The sequence below is a fragment of the Chenopodium album genome, chromosome 6 (genome assembly GCF_948465745.1).
Source record: "Chenopodium album chromosome 6, dcCheAlbu1.1, whole genome shotgun sequence".
In the NCBI taxonomy this organism is placed as follows: domain Eukaryota; kingdom Viridiplantae; phylum Streptophyta; class Magnoliopsida; order Caryophyllales; family Amaranthaceae; genus Chenopodium; species Chenopodium album.
Window position 1 is genome coordinate 13,381,571 of NC_137839.1, and position 17,469 is coordinate 13,399,039.

Sequence of the window (17,469 nt, forward strand, 5' to 3'; positions counted from 1 at the left end):
TTCTTCCAAGGAGTGGTCGAAGAATTCATTGAAAATTTGGAATTGCACCCTATATTGCCCTTCTACGGGCACAAGCTCAACCGTAGCCATAAATTCCAATGTCGGCTCCATATAGGTAAGGTAGGCATCGGTAATGAAGGAACCTAATCGAAGATTCAACAACAACTCCCTTACATCTTCATCAATTCCCAACTTTGTCATGTCATGTTGGAAATAATGCCTTGTGGGTTTGAGGGATCGTTGATCTTTTAGTTTGTGGTAGCGGGTCTTTTGTGTTGGGTCGAGGATTTTTCTTTTTAGAAGTGGAGTGGGTGGTCGTTTTTGTGAGGTAGAAGTGCTAGGGGTAGGCTCTTCGATGGAAATGTTGGTTTTTCGTTTCTTGGTAAGCTTTTTGATTAGGTTTGACAAGATTGAAGCAAGCTTTGATCACCAAAAACAATCACAAGAATACCAACACCAATCCACAAAATTCACCAATCCAAGAAATACTACTTCCACCAATACTCAAATTCAATCCAAATAACTACACAACACCAAACAATTAAGAAATTCTCCACATTCAACCCAATATTCAAGAACACCAACCAAAAACCACAATTTCTCCTTACTACCAACACTACCAAATTTCAAATTCCACAATATTCAACCAAATTGCTCAAAATTGCTACAAAATCAACAAACAACACAATGTAAGGTGAAATCAAGTAACAAACAACTCAAATAATCATCCAAAAATCAAAATCAATCATCAAAATCAACAAAACCCATACTACTACTATTCATGCTCATGAAAATTTAAATACATGCATATATATGATATAATTAAATAAATTAAATCTAGAGAAGATGATTATACCATATATGAAGCAAGATTGAACCACTTTGAGCCACCAATTTCAACCAAATTCAAAAGCCCCAATTTTTACCCAAACATGGAGGAGAGAGATTAAGGGTTTAATTTGGTGAAAGAGTATGTTTTTGATGATTTAGATGAAAATGTAGATGATTTTGATGAATTTGAAGTGAAGATTGATGAAAATTTGATGAAAATTGATGAAGAAAAGGAGGGTTTGTGCGGTTATGGAGGATGAGGGTGATGGGGGTCGAAAGCTTAGAGAAGGGAGTAAGGGGAAATGAGGGAAAAGAAAGAAGGAAGGAAAGAAAAAGGAGGAGGGTAGCCACGGCTGGCCTGGTGCGCCCGCACCAGCCAGGTGCGCGGCCGCACTAGGTGCGTGCGCGCCCGCACCTGGCAACCACCCTCTTCTTCTTCTTTTTTTTATTTTTTTTTATTTTTCTAAGTCTTTGGTGCGTTCTATGGTGGGTACATGAATAATGATGGTGATAAACACCAACATAGGCAGTAGCAAAATCCAATTTTAGTGAGTTCAAAGCTAGAAATTTTTGAACTCACCATAAGAACCCACCAAGCATATACTTCCTTCAACTTTAAAGCATAAAATCCCTAACTTACCTCACTAAAATTCTTACCCCTTTTACCTCAAATTTCGATAAAATCGAACATAATCATATCAAATACCGCAAAACACCTTCTCATTCTTCATGCTCACTTGGTGAAATCCAATCCCGAAAATGCATCCTACAAATCCAATCAAGTAGATTAGTGAAAGAAAAGAAAAGGATATAAAAGAGGGAAAAATAAGAAAAATTCAAAATAAAAAAGAAAAGTTAGAAACTCCGGGTTGCCTCCCGGGAAGCGCTTGCTTAAGGTCCTAAGCTCGACCCTTCCTCCAAATCACGGAGGGTCAAAGAACACCACCTTCTTCAAGGTAGCGGAAAGAGCAAAATCCTCTTCAATCTTTAGCAACCTTTCATTGTTGCTTGGTGAAACCTCCTTCAAAGACTTCTCAATTGCAAATTTTTCTTTTCTTAACTTCTTTCTCTTTCTCAACTTCTTAGAATCACGAGCCTTCTTCTTTGGCTTGTTGCTCAATGTAGATGGATCCTCAACATCCATAATCATCGAAACATCCTCTTCATCTTGAGGAAAGAACTCAAACCAACTAGGAATCTCAACTTCCTCCTCGTCAACAAGCTTGGGAATCATCATTTTCTCTTCACTAACCTTCATGCTATCAAAACTTGAAAGAACATCATCAAAATTCTCAAGAACCTCATTAGTTGAAGAATCAATCATACACACATTTTCAATAGAACGAGGGGAATTAGCACACATAATTCCTTGCACAAGAGACAAAGACTCATGCATTGGTTTCAACTTAAAGCTTTCCTCCTTCTTACCAACTCTCAAGGTAATACGACCTCCTTTCACATCTATCAAAGCTCCCGAGGTGGCTAAGAAAGGTCTTCCTAGAATGATAAGAATATGGTCATCTTCCTCAATTTCTAGCACAATGAAATCAACGGGAATAGTGAACTCTCCTATCTTAAGAGGAACATCCTCAACTCTCCCCTTAGGAAACTTAATAGATCGATCGGCCAATTGAAGGGTTATATTGGATGGAAGAAGCTCACCTAGCTTGAGTTTCTTGAAAACCGAATAAGGCATGATACTTACACTAGCACCAAGATCGCAAAGAGCATTTTCAAACATCATTTCCTTGATTTTACATTAAATAGAGAAATTCCCCGGATCCTCTATCTTTTCGGGCAACTCCTTGTGAATGAGGGCACTAAAACACTTTCCAACTTCAACCGAGTCAACCTCATTGCACTCTCTCTTCCCATCTAGAATCTCCTTGAGGAACTTAGAGTACCTAGGCATTTGGGGGATAGCATCGGTGAAGGGAATAGAAAAATGAACTTCCTTGAGCATATCAAGAAACTTACCAAATTGCTCATCCATTTTGTGACTCAAGAACTTTTGCGGATATGGTAGATCGGGTATTCTTACTTCCTCACGCTCTTTCTCATCATCCTTCTTTTTCTCTTGCTCCTCCTCACAACTAACACTCTTAGACACACCCTTCTCATCTTCCTCTCTCAAAACACTCCTCACCTCATCCTCCTCAATGGACCTAGAAACACCCTCTTAAGAACTCTCCCACTCCTAGTGGTGACGGAATACATGGGTTTCTTGGGTTCCACTCCTTGAGAAGGCAAAAAGGAAGGACTAGCGTAATCCTTAAGAGTGTTTGCAAGTTGGGTTATTTGTGTCTCAAGAATTTTGTTATGAGTCATCATCTCATTAAATTTCTTGTCACTCATCGCCATATAGGTGTTAATGATCTTGGTTTGATTATCAATCAATTCTTCCAAATTTGACTTAAATGATGATGGTTGGGAATAAGAATTTTCACCATTGGCTTGGGGCTTTGGAGCAAAATCGGGGGGGGGGGGGGTCCCATTTGGTTGTTGTTTTAAAAACTTCCCCGACTTTGGTTATTGTTCCAATTCCCTCGGCCTTGACTATTGCCACCATTATGGTAATGGTTACCAAAGCCTTGAGATTGACCTTGATTACCATACCCATGGCTTGAGTTTTGATTACTATAACCTTGGTTGTTATAGTTCCCTCGGAAACCTTGGTTTCCTTGGTTCCTATAGCCTCTATTGTTATAGTTATCGAAACCACCTTGAGGGTGAGAATTCCTATTGCCAAAATTCTTAGGTCCATCAAACCTTTGACCACCATTGGCATTAGACACAAAGTTCACATGTTCACATTCATTATTTTCAATATCATCACATCCATCAACAAAAGCTTGTGAACACATGGAAGAATCATGATCATAAGATCCACAAGAATCACAAAATAGACATCCACTTGGCATATTATTGGAAGTAGAAAGAGAAGAGTTAGAAATTGTACCCCTCCCTTTGGTTTGGGAGGGAAGACTCAAAGAATTCGTAGAAATACTCTCAAGCTTCGCTTTGATCGATGTCATCTCCTAACCTAGATTTGAAATTTGGGATGACAAGTTGTTAATTACGTTGAGATGATCCACGGAATAAACCGTTGAGCCACTCTTACTCGTAGACTCTCTCTCTCCTTCTTGCCAATCTCGATAGTATCTCACAACATCCTCAATTATGTCAACTACCTCTTCTTCCGTCCTATTCATTATAGGACCACCGGCTCCTCCATCTAGGCATGACTTGCCTTGAGCACTCAAACCTCCATAGAAAATTTGTATCACTTGATAGGTGGGAATCCCATGATGTGGACACTCTCTTTGGTACTCCTTGTACCTCTCCCATGCTTCATAGAGATTCTCATTAGGTCTTTGCTTGAATCCTTGGATCAATGCCCTAGCCTCCGCCGTCTTCTTTTGGGGGTAAAAGCGAGACAAGAAAGCTCTAGTGACATCATCCCACGTTCTAAGCGAATTTGGCTTAACCTCTTCATCTAACCACTCTAAAGCACGACCAATAAGAGAAAAGAGAAACAACTTTAGCTGAATGAACTCTTGAGAAATGTCGTTCACCTTTATGGTATTACAATACTTCTCAAATTCCTTTAGGTGATCCAACGGGCTCTCACTCTTGGCTCCACTAAATTGCCTCCGTTCTATCAAAGTGATCATGGCCGGTCTTATCTCAAAATCATTCGCCGGTGTTGTAGGTGGAGCAATGCCACTCTCAAACCTATAAGCATCGGGAATTCCCAATTCCTTCAAAGCTACTCTTGGAATCTCTCCCATGCCTTGCTCTTCTTCCTCAAACTCTTCTTCACTTGAGGAACTTAGGCTCAAAGATCGATTGGATATCCTTCTTCGTGAAAGAGTTCTTTCAATTTCCGGATCCAAAGGAACTAAGGGCCTATCTCGAGTCCTACTATGCATGCAAAACCTCAAAAGAAATTGTTAGTAACACGGCTACAAGTGTAGCCTAAAAGAAAGAAATAAAATCTTTTTGTGTTTTTGAAATAAGTGGAATAGACTCAACAACAATACACAATCACGACACCATTCCCCGACAACGGCGCCATTTTGACACGATGTGGAAAACGTAGGCCGTTATCTACCCTTCCCAAAGGTCAAACAAAATTTATAAACACTTAACCAACCCTATACTAGTATAGGGTAAGTCAAGGGTCGAACCCAAAGGAATGGTGGGCTATTGTCTATCGTCTATAGTCAAGCTATTCCGAAGTCTATAGGTAGGGTTGTGAATTCTAAACTAGGACAAACTCGGCAAATAAACTTGAAGAAATCAAATGTAATAAGCACTAGGGCTAGGATCCACATGCATTCATAATGGAATTGGCTAATTAGGAGGTCAAATTGGCTAAGTCAAACAATGTGAGGGAAGATCAATCATGCAACCAATAGAGCATATCAAGCTATTCTCCTAGAGGTCTAACTAGCGTCAACTACGATAAGCTCTAGCTAGGAAACATCACAAGACACCTTAATCGTGTAAATGCAAGCCACAAATCAATGGTCCGTATCAATGTGAACTTACAATGCAATCTAGTGCAACAATCAAAGTTGGCCAATATTCAATCAATCACACACATGCACATGATCATCAACCAAATTTAATCACACTATCAACTCCATCAATGATCCCTAATTAGCACTAATCCATTACTCATACATGCTTCACCATCATGGTAATTAAGATCAAAACAAAACTAATCATGGTAATTAAGATCAAAACAAAACTAATCAACACATTCATCATGATCATATCAAGCAATCTAAAATCAATACAAAAATCAATCAAACCTCAATCAAATATCAATCAAACTAAAACAATTAACCAAGCATATGGAAAACAAATGAAATCAACTAAAATCAAACTATAGATTGAATCAAAGAAGAGTAATCCTTACAATACTTGATCAAAGATCAATGGAAATGAAGAAATCTTGAATCATCAACAATCAACCATGAATTTCTCTCTCTTAAACCTAGAGTTTCTCTCTCTAAAATATGATCTCAAAATTTCTCTAATGATTATCTAAAAATATTCTCTCTCTAAAAATAGCAGGAAATACTATATATAGGAAAGATACAAAAGAAGAGTTGGTTAGATCGTCCAAAAAGAGACCCCGGGAGGTGCGGGCGCACGAAAAAGGGTACGGAACAGGGACCCAGGCAGATGCGGCCGCACCAAGCTGATGCGCGGCCGCACAACCCAGGTGCGCGGCCGCACCCTGCACGTGCGCGCCCGCACCTGGCAGCAACACTCATCTCCCCTTCTTCGTCCTAGCTAAACCTCGTGCGCTCGTCTTGGTGATGATGATGAACACTAAGGTAGGCAGTCTTGAAATGGACATTTTGGTGGGTTTGTGGCAAAGATGATGCCCCCACCGCATACGTGCACCGATCTCTTGACTTGCTCCTTGCGTTCCTTCAAACTTGAAGGTCCAAAAGGCGAACACGAGGCATCCAATTTGATGAGAAATGTAAGAGGAAGGTTCGGGAATCCTTGAAAACATTATCATAACCTGAAAACAAACGAAAACAAACAAATAAAAGGGAAAAAGAACAAATAAACAAAGAAATGCACAAAACAAGGAAACTAACTACGAAAAGCACAAACTAACGAAATAAAGAACAAAACTAAGAGAAACTAAGGAAAAGAGCTATAAAATAGAGTGAAAATCATCCTAAAAGAGATCAAATGAGTGCCATAAATGACACTCATCAAATGGGAGGTCTCTTGTTTGAGTACTAGTTCGTTTTTGGTATCCGTCAAACTTCTGCCGTAATTGGAGACTATAACGACATATATCAGGCGGCTAGGTCCTCTTAGTAAGAGAAGCTACATTACGAGACTTGAAATGTCCCCCTACTAACAATAGGGAACATGTCTTGTTGTTTACAAGGCCTCTCGAAGAGCGAGACTGTGAAAATTCATGGCCGTGCTCAGATGGATTTTAGAATTCATCTGCTTATTGATAGTCAAACTCGGATTTCGAGAAACACTTCTGGATGTAACAGGGATGACGAATAATCTTACCCTGTAGTTCATGAAGAGACATGAATAGACATAGGAAAGGGGCTATACACTAAATGCTTACTTGTCCGGAAGGACAAGTGGGAGATTGAAAGGAATGGTGTCCTTCGAAAAAGTGTATTATTCTAATAGCGGGTTCAGAATTATTAGAAAGCTAATATATTCAGTAAGGTCAAGTGATTGAAATGCCGAGGTGGAGGCCGCTTCCGATCAGAAATATTAATGTATAATTAATATTACAGCTTAATCTTAACTGAACCCTTCGGGTGACACCAAAGCAAATATACGAACTGACTCGACGAATTAATTCGGAAGAAATTAATTCGTCGCCCGAGTGTTAAATATTTGTCGTCTAGTTCTTTGTTTATGCCTAGGTGTTCCAGATCAGGTTACATTCCATTCGATCTCGAGATCGAGCGCTCTTTCCATAGGCAAAAGAATTTGTACAGGCAAATAATGGCGAGTAAATTAGAGATGACAGGAGAACCACCTAAAAAGCTCAGCGATTATTCGCAGCCATCCTTGGCGCATTTTCCCCACCTTTCTCCTGTGCCAGATCTCGAGGGAGTACCGTTCGCAATCAAGCCCCAGTTCATGACGATGATAGAAAGGAAGTAATTTAGTGGAGCCAAGGGTGAAGACCCTAATCTTCACATTGCCGACTATTGTCAATATTGTAATACCATAAGCCAAGCTGGGGTCACTCAAGACCAAATCAGGGAGATTCTTTTTCCTTTCTCTTTAAGTGGGAAAGCTAAATTATGGTTTAATGGTTTAAATAGAACTGCACTTGGTATTACTAACTGGGAGACTCTTGTTTTGAATTTTTATAATGAATATTACCCTGCAGAGAGAACAACTTTATTGAGAAGTGCAATTCAAAATTTTTCCCAAGAGCCGGATGAAACATTATATGATGCTTGGGAAAGATTTAAAGATCTGCAGAGAGAGTGCCCCCATCATAATCTAGCATAGTGGCAGTTGATTCAAGTTTTCTACAATGGGATTGGAAATTCTTCTAGAGCAATTTGGATTCTGCGGCTAATGGGAGGTTTATGAACCTTAATGTTGATGATGCAGGACAGGTTATTGAAGATATGGCAATCCACAATTCCCAATATGGGAATCCTAGGGGTTTTGCAAATAAGGGCAAACACCACGTTGATTAAGTATCCTTTTTGCAAGCTCAACTAACCTCTATTTGTCAGAAATTAGATAATCTTAGTACTGCTAATTCTAATGTTGCTAATGTTTCTGCAATTAATAATAATGCTAACGATGCTTTTTGTGAAAACTGTGGAATCGTAGGTCATTGGGAACAGGAGTGTAGGAGTTCCATGGAGCAGGTTAACGCTTTTCAATCCATTAAGCAAAATAACCCATACTCCAACACCTATAATCCTGGGTATAGGGATCATCCATACCTTTCCTACCGGAGTACCAATGTACAAAACCCTTCACCTCCACCTCCACAACAAGCACAACCACAACAGAAATACTACCATCCCAACTCTGGCCAGAATTCCCAACCACAAACTCCTCCACCTACTGATCTTAATTGCTTTGTCAGAAATCAGAGCGATGTTAGGTAATATGCAAAAGCATATGGAGAGTAGAGATACACAAATTGATCAGATGCTAGCCCATAATAAAATCTTAGATAGCAATATTGCACAAATTTCTTCTACTCTGCAAACCCACCAGCAGGACACCCTACCATCGCAACCAGTACAATCTACAGATCAGGCGTTCGCAATTACCCTCCGGAGTGGTTCACTCTACGATGGGCCTCCTATGCCCAAAGATGATGAACCTGTTTTAATCCTAGCCCTGCAGGGCAACATGGTAGTACTAATATTTTTGATGTTATATTGCAAGGTAAAACTCCAGGGAAGGTTGTAACTCAAGACAAGAGTAATGATGTGCAACAACCCACTATCAAATTGCCATTCCCTAATCGACATTTGGAAACTAAAGAGGATAAGCAGTTTGGTAAGTTCCAAGAGATGGTGAAAGATTTGCAGGTAACAGTTCCTTTTGCGGAGTTAATTACACAGATTCCTGCATATGCAAAATGTAGTGCCATACTATAAAATAATTCTACACCTAAGCTTAAAGATCCGGGTAGTTTTTCTATCCCTTGTCATATTGGCAATCTTAACATTGATAGTGCATTATGTGATCTGGGTGCTAGTGTTAGTGTGATGCCATTGTGTGTGTGTTCTAAGCTTAATATGGGTAAATTAAAATCTACTAATATTACTCTGCAAATGGCCGATCATTCTTTTAAATACCCTTTAGGTGTCTTAGAGGATGTGCCTTTTAGAGTAGGTAAATTTTATATACCTGCTGACTTTGTTGTTCTTGACATGGATGAAGATTTGCAAACTCATATTATTTTGGGTAGACCATTGCTTAATACTGCGGGAGCAATTATAGATGTACAAGGTGGTAAATTGACACTTTTAGTAGGGGATAATAATATTGTTTTTAACTTGAATAATGCCCCCCAAAGCCCCATGACAGAGGAGAAGTGTTTTATCATTGATGTGGTTAAAAATAATTATTCTAATGAGCCCCAAGCTCTTGTTAAAGATCCCTTGGTGGCGGTATCTTGTGTTGCATCTTCTACAGGTAGAAAGAAGACATGGAAGGAAGAAGTAGATGCAATAGAATGAGCTCTATACTGTGAAGGGCTTGGTTTTGATGATGAGGATGAGGAGCAAGGTGAACAGGTTGCGATAATTGAGCCTTTAATGAGTGTCCCACCCGATCGAGTAGTAATAGCTCAGTCGAGTGGGGAACCAAGGCAATCTGAGTCTAAGGAGGTGTCCCTTGCAATTAGTGTCAAAAAGCTCCCATAAAAAGCTACGGAAGCTCCGCCCGACCGGGCGAAGTCACGCCCGATCGAGCGCGAGAAGAAGAAAGATTGCGGCCTTAAATTCGCCCGATCAGGCGAACCCCTGCCTGATCGGGCGGGAGAAGAGGTCTGTATACGACAAATTTCGCCCGACCGGGCAAGATGGCGCCCGAACGGGCGCGTGAAGGTACTTTTTCAAGGACACAAAATCGCCCGACCAGGCGAAGAGTCGCCCGATTGGGCGCGAGGTTAGTCGTTTTTAGTCCTTGATTATTGCCCGACCAGGCGACCGGCCGCCCGATTGGGCGCGCCATATACCCCCTTTATCGCTTTATTTTTCCTTTTTCTTTTTCTTTCCTTTTTCTTTTTATCTTTTCCCTCTTTGCCTTGTCTCTTTCTTAAAACCAGGTGGCGTTTATCCATGCTAGGCGAATTCCTGAGCCAATGAGGACATTGTCTGATTTTGGCTTGGGGGAGTTTTCGGATTAAGGTATGGGTTCTTCCTTTTATTGCTTTCTAGTATAGTTTTACTGCTTTCCTATATGAAAAATACAAAAAAAATTGAAAAAATAAAAAAAAATACAAAAAATACGTTCCAATGAATTGTAAATCATGCTTCCCTGTGCCCCATACTTGAAAAATATTGTTTTAATTCTTGGTATATGATGATGAGCATTGTGGATTTGTTGATCATGATTTGGAGTTTGATTGCTTGGATGCCTTACTTGCGTCAATTTTGTCCAACTGCTTGTGAATATAGTGCTTGACTAGTTGGTTTGGTTAGAAATGTGTATTAGTTCCTGGTATGTCAATGAATTTGAGTATTGATTTGCAACTATGAGTAGTGTTTCATGGCTCATTATTATGCACATGTGGAAGACAAAGGCGTTCATTCTTTTAGGTAGCCTTCAGAAGATATTAGATACATTTGTTCCCTTCTTGCTACCCATGTTGTTGCTTGTGCCCTTTCATTGTTTATTTAGCCACATTACAAGCCTATTTAGCTCCATTGGTACTAGTCCCAAGCTTGGCTTGGGGGAGCTATAGTTGGTGAGGTGAGGGAGTTGTAGTGTGCACATTATTTGCACAATGTGGAGATAAAAGAAGAGTGATTTGTTCTTTGGTTTTGTGATTGGAAAAAAAATAAGAATGTGTGGTTCGAAGTTGAAAATTTCCAATGTGAGAATAAAAGATAAAAAAAGAGCAAAAGAAAAAAATTGATTAATGTTCAAATGTTCTATATGAAGGTTGCTCAAAAAAAAAAAAAAATAAAAAGAAAAAAAAAATTCAAAAAGAAAAAAAAGTATTAAGTTTGAAAAACAAAAGAATGAGTTCAAGGTTTGTTTATTCACTCAAGTTCTACATTATTTTATTTTTATGAGAGAAATTGTAAGTGTTGGGATTGTTTGGTTTGTTTGAAGTTATATTTGGTGGATTTTTGTTGGAGTTGGTTATGTTGGAGAATGGAGATGTTTGGTCATTCTTTATTTTTGACCTTGGTTTTATTAGGTTTTGGCTCCCCTTAAGCATAACTTTTCTCTCACTTATTCCCAAATATTTCTTACCCTTTACCCTAGCCTTACATTACAAGCCTTAAAGACCTTCCGACCTTGTGCATAGAGTTGTGTGGATGTGAAAGTGTTGTTTATCAATGCAAGTTATGACTTGACATATTCCGAGTCGGCTATTAGGTTGAGTGTATGTCTTTTTAAACACGGGAGTGTTGTGAGTTTGGGAGGGCATTGTTCACATAAAGGGGTTGGGACGGAGATCGATCGAGTACATCTTTTACTCGCCACATAAATGAGAGTTGAGTTGTGAGCACTAGTCTTGAATTCTATATGCTCTTGTGGTTTGCTCTACTTCACAATTGTTAGGGAGGATGAGTGATTGGATGTGTTTCAGGTGTGGATCTAAGGGTTCTGCTGGGTGAGCTGGGTCCCGTCAACAAACCTACACACGACAGCACACGTAAACTGCCCTCAGGGGTGGCTCGAGGAACCTCCCTCCGAAGCTTAAGTTAGAGAGTGTTTAGAGAGAGAAAGTGTACTTAGAGAGATATAGAAAGTATAATAACTTAAGTGTCTAACCTCTTTTCCGTTGTACTTTACCCTCTATTTATAGGCGTACCATCTCCTTCATGGAGAGTTCAGCCTGGTCAGCCCTGCGGGCTGACTCCACCGGCTGCTGATCCCTCCTTAATTGTCTTCTCGGCAGTGAGTGCGCACCCTAAGGGCTGGGCGATAGTTCAGCGGGAGCTACCTATACAACTAGCCCCTCAAGAGGTGGTATGAGGTCACTCATGCCGACTCTTTATATGCAGGTACAGTCTTCTTAACTGAGCCCAGCTGGAAGGAATAGCTCAGCAGGAGCTATCCCCTACAACTAGCCCCTCAAGAGATGGCGTGAGGTTTATTCATGCCAGCTGTTCTGAGCATGTAGCCTTACCGGCCATGGCTCAACGGGTAGTCCGGCCGAATTAACCTGTACACTCCTAGCCCCTCAAGTCTCCTGGGTGTTGTTGCGGCCTGGAGACTTGGGAGGTCAGGTTCTGATTTTAATGGCTGTGGTATCGTACTATTTGTATGTTGAAGATGGCTCTGTTTCTGAAAAATGACGAGCTCGCGGAGAGGAATTTCGATCACTCCCGCTCTTGCAGAGAGGATTTTTGATCACTCCCGCTGAAGGCTGAGAAATGACGAGCTTGCAGAGAGGAATTTCGATCACTCCCGCTGAAGGCTGAGAAATGACGAGCTTGCAGAGAGGAATTTCGATCACTCCCGCTAAAGGCTGAGAAAAGACAAGCTTGCAGAGAGGAATTTCGATCACTCCCGCTAAAGGCTAAGAAATGACGAGCTTGCAGAGAGGAATTTCGATCACTCCCGCTGAAGGCTAAGAAATGACGGGCTTGTAGAGAGATTTTTCGATCACTCCCGCTGAAGGCTGAGAAATGACGAGCTTGCAGAGAGGATTTTTTTTTTTTTTTTTTTTTTTTTTTTTTTTTTTTTCTTTTTTTAGCGGGAACAGTGTTTGCATGAGTGGGACATGTGTTGACAATCCGGACTGTTAGTTTGGTTTTACTGAAGTGACATGGCGGTTTGGCTTTGCTTTGTGTCTAACCGCCCATTTATTCCGTGTTAAATTCACTGTCCCCCTTTTCACTTATTTCTTTTACTCCTCTTACTTTTTCATCTTCCCTTCTTCATTACTTGGCATTTCAAAATTTTCGCTCTTTGTTCTTCCTCTTTCAAACGCTCGTGTTCCTCCATTGTTGCGGTAAGTTCTTGCTTCTTCGTCTTTGTTTTTTCCTTAGTTTCCACTATATTTGTTTTTCCCGACTTAATTCTCGTTTCTTTACTGACTTGTTTCTATTTTGTTTTTCTTGATTGCAGTTTTGAACTTTGTCTTGCTCGGGCTTTTGTGTTCGCCATTGTTGTTGTACTCTGTTGCTTCTGCAACTTTTTCTCCTAAAGGTACTTACTTTGTACCTTTTGTTGTTTGTATTTACCCAATTTCACTTCTTTTTTTGCTTTTTCTTCACAAGATTGTGTCTTTTGATTTTTCCCAATTGTCGCTGTCCCATTTCTTCTTTTTCTTGTTGTTGTAATTGCATTCTTGATTCTTTTCCCTTATTCCTTCATTGTTCTTGTCTCCTAAACTGATCTTTGATTTTCGGTGGCCCATTGCTTTTCTTTCTCTTTGTGGGCTTGTATTTCTTTGTAGATTTCATAATGTCTGACACTTCTGATAGTCAGAACATGAGTGAGCCTCTCGCGGCCACTGGATCGGATTCTCCTTCCCGATCCTCTCTTTCAGGTGAGCGCCCTGTGCACACTTCCCCTGTTTCTTTTCTTCCCCTATTCCTGTACAAACGGTTATGCCTTCTGACTGTTTCCCCGCTGCGAGCGGGACGAGTACTGCTGCGACTCCTACTGCTGCGTCTAGGTCAGGCAATAGTCGTCCCGCTGAGGGTAGTGCCTTTCGCCTTTTCCAGCGGGTGCTCATGCTGGATGGGATTCCTTTATCCCATCTCACCCGTTTGAGGATGCGCGCAATGCGCCATAAAATGTTAGCTAACGCTGTCAAGGCTAACCCGCCTGACGTGTCTCTTGTTAGCCCCATTCCCCATGTTCATTTAAACAGTTTTGCTTGGCTTGATGACATGGCTGACGTGAATCGGTTTGACCATTATGTAGTGCGGGGTGGCAGCACTGAGACTCCATCACCATCTCCTTCTCCGGCTGTTCAATCGAGCAGGATGACTGAGTCTCCGGGTGACCGTTCTTATTATGACTGCCAGCCTACTTATGTTGTGGAGCCCGTAGAGGAGGGTAAGACCGAGTTCTTTCTGGATGACAAGTGTTATGGGCCTAAAAATTGTGTGCTGGACTCCAGTTGGCGCAAGGATGCTAAGAGGCTAGATCTTGCTCCTGTTGGGCAGAAAGTTTATGGTTTTGGTGAGGGCTATGAGCTGGTTCTTCCTGCTGATGGTGCAAAGCTATCTGTTCCTCCTGCTGGTCACATTGCTGTGTTTGCCTCGCAGCTGGACTTGGGTTTGAGGTTCCCTTTGGACCCCACTCTAAAGAAGCTGCTACGTGCCTTCAATATCTGCATATCTCTGGTGCATCCTGCTTCCCTTCATACTTTAGTCTGCTTGTTGTGATTTTTGAGGTTTCGGAGGTACCTTGAGTCCTTGCATCTATTTAAATCTTTGATGAGCCTGAAGAGATCTGCTTCTGGGACTGAGTCCGGGTGGTATTATGTTGCTCCCAAGGAGAGCATGGTCTTGTCCTACCCAAAACTTGGCCGCTTCAGGGACTGGACTGGCAAGTTTTTCTAGGTGAAGGTGCCCTCTAATTTTGCTGCGCTGCGCAATTTCAGGGAGATCCGCACTAACATGGCTGGAGTTACCGTCTCCCACTCTGAGCTCGCACGTGAGACAGAGGCTTTTGAGGCTCTGCAGGGAGCGAGGACTGGTGACTCTAAGTTTCCCAAGATCTTGCTGCCCAAATCCATATACATTGTGGGCAACGAGCAGCTCTCTACTATGCGTTTATGCCATACACATGAGTCTGGTTAGCTTTTTGGCTTTCTGTCGTTTTTTTTTTGGTTCTTTGCCTTATTTGATTTTCATACCCTTCTCCTTTTCAGGCTACGACAAGTTGGACAAACGTATCCTTTGGCTGGCTGATAATTGGAGGGACCCTTTGACTACTACCCCTGAAAATTCCTCTGAGCTCTTTGACACACTAGAGGTGTATGCAGGATCCCTGAAGGGTGAAGTGCGTCTGGCTCCTGCTGAGCTGCGGGCTGTTGTTGGCACTGTAGCTACTGCTGACCGTGCTGGGTCCAGCCGTGCTGAAGTTGAGCCTTCATCCTCTACTGTTGGGAGTAGGCGTGAGACTCGGCCCACCCCTCGAAGGGCGGCTTCAGAATCTGAGACGTTAACGGCGCCTGATGCTTCTCCTGAGAAGCAATCTGTCGCGGCTTCCGACCGGATGGCACCTTAGACTTCTGCTGCCAAAAGATAGCGTGATCAAGCTTCTGATGATCCAAAAACTACTGCTGACGATTTTGCTGATAGTGTTCTCCAGTTTCCCCCTGAGGGGGCTGAGACCACTGTTGTGGGTGAAAAGCCCACTTCTTCTGCTGAGCATGTTCTGCTCTTTCCTTCTGCTGCTGGTGATGCTACTGCTGCGAAGGACACTGTTGCCCTTCTGTTGCAGCTACTAACTTTTAGCTCCCTGATGAAACTATCATGGAGCTCCCCCGGTTTTCGCCGCGTCCCTTTGGACTGAGAGGACGGCTTCGAAGTGCTTCGAGAGGTGGGTTCTCCCGGGCAGGGGGTTCTCACAGGCAGGATCATCCAGTTATTGACTTGGAGGATGATCCGATGTCCTCTGCTCCTGCTGGAGATGAGCCTGAAGCGAAAAAGGCTCGCACATCCCCTGGCCCTGATCCTCTTGCATCTACCTCTACCAACACTAGGCTTCCAGGCGGGAATGCTGACATGGGGGTGGATACTTAGAACTCTAGTGAACTTAACCGCCGCGTTCACCAGTTCCTGAGTGATGCTTTTGATAACCCACTGTCTACCACCTCGATTTCTGCTGGGGGTAACTTCCGCCCTACTGGGTTTATTGAGTTTTCAGAGGTCCCCGTCGATGTCCATCTTCGCCCTATACTCTGCCCTGCTGGAGCTGAGAATGCTCCCTTTCGGCCCCTGATGAATGTGAGGGCTGATGAGTCTTTGTTTGTGGACAACCCTCAGAAAGGTGGTACTTTGGGGTACCGCTTGACTCAAGGAGTTCGTCTCCCCGGTGATTCTACGCGCGACTCAGTTAGTCTCCCTGCTGCTACGGCTTGCCATGACATGCAGAAGGTTAGTTTTTGCTTTTTGACTTTTCTTCTCTTTTCTGCTGATTCCCTTGTTAGTGCCTTGTTTTATTTTGCTTTCGGTTAATTTCTGCGTTGGCTTACTTCTTTCCTTCTCTGCCCTTTTTTGCAGCTTGTCAGGTCTGTTGGAGATTTATCCAATGCCTTGCTGTCAGTGGAGAGCGACTCAGTTAGTCTCCCTGCTGCTACGGCTTGCCGTGACATGCAGAAGGTTAGTTTTTGCTTTTTGACTTTTCTTCTCTTTTCTGCTGATTCCCTTGTTAGTGCCTTGTTTTATTTTGCTTTCGGTTAATTTCTCCGTTGGCTTACTTCTTTCCTTCTCTGCCCTTTTTTGCAGCTTGTCAGGTCTGTTGGAGATTTATCCAATGCCTTGCTGTCAGTGGAGAAGGAGTATCAGAATCAGGGCATAATTATTTCTTAGAAGAACTTGGAGGTCCAGCAGGCTGAGGCTGAGAGGAATGCTATGGCCAATGAGGTGACTCCTCTAAGGGAGAGGGCGGACGCCCCGCAGCTGCAGTTGGGAGAAATGCAGCTCACTCAGACCAAATTGAAGAGCTGCGAGGAGCGATTGGAGACCTCTCAAGCCAGGGTGCAGACGTTGGAGGCAGAGATTGCGGATTTGCGAGCTGGACACATAACCGAGCTGGAAGCTGCCAGGAAAGAGGCACTCAAATCTTTTGCGCTCTCTTCTGCTTTTGCTAAGCTATTGGCTGATCGCCATGATGGTGGATGAGAGGCTGCAGCTCGGTGTGTTAGCAGCAGGCTCGTTTCAACGCCATCTGGGCCAGGTTGAGGCTGCAGGCGAGGCCGGTTTGTTTGATCTCCCTGCTGACCATCCTCGTGTTGCTGGCTGCAAGATTCCTGACCAAGCTGTGCTGAACTTAGAAGTTCCTCTCTGCCATGACGTTGCTGCGGCTATCGGAGTGGAGTCTTTGGCTGGTGATCAATAAAGATTATGGCGGCTGTCACCTTCCTACTCCAGTGGTTTTTCTGAGTATCCCTCACCCAGATCTGTAGTAACCAAGTAGTTTTTGTTGCTATCTTTAGGGTGTATAGCCGCCAAAGATTATGTTTTCTTGTGCTTTTGCTGAATAATTTATCTTTTGCTGCAGGGCCTGTCCTGCTTAACCTGACTTATATTTTTCAAACTTTCTTTGCTGAGTGTTTCCTTGTCCTGGTGGACGAGGGCTCAGCTTTACGCATATTGTAACTGACTTGCTGAATGTTTACTCTGCCCTGGTGGGCAGGGGTTCAGCTTTATGATGTATGTACTTGGTGATTTTCTGCTATACTGCCTGCTGCTTATTTCGTAGCCTGCACGTTTG

General features: G+C 42.4%; 2 non-coding genes across 2 annotated transcripts; one reads left to right on the forward strand and one right to left on the reverse strand.

Moving 5' to 3' along the window:
* Positions 1 to 4,131: 4,131 nt before the first annotated feature.
* On the forward strand, positions 4,132 to 4,237 carry LOC145637482 (small nucleolar RNA R71). Its single transcript, XR_014114262.1, has one exon. It is a non-coding gene; the product is annotated as a small nucleolar RNA R71 (small nucleolar RNA).
* Positions 4,238 to 7,749: 3,512 nt separating this feature from the next.
* On the reverse strand, positions 7,750 to 7,856 carry LOC145637478 (small nucleolar RNA R71). The gene has a single exon (XR_014114258.1). It is a non-coding gene; the product is annotated as a small nucleolar RNA R71 (small nucleolar RNA).
* Positions 7,857 to 17,469: the final 9,613 nt, after the last annotated feature.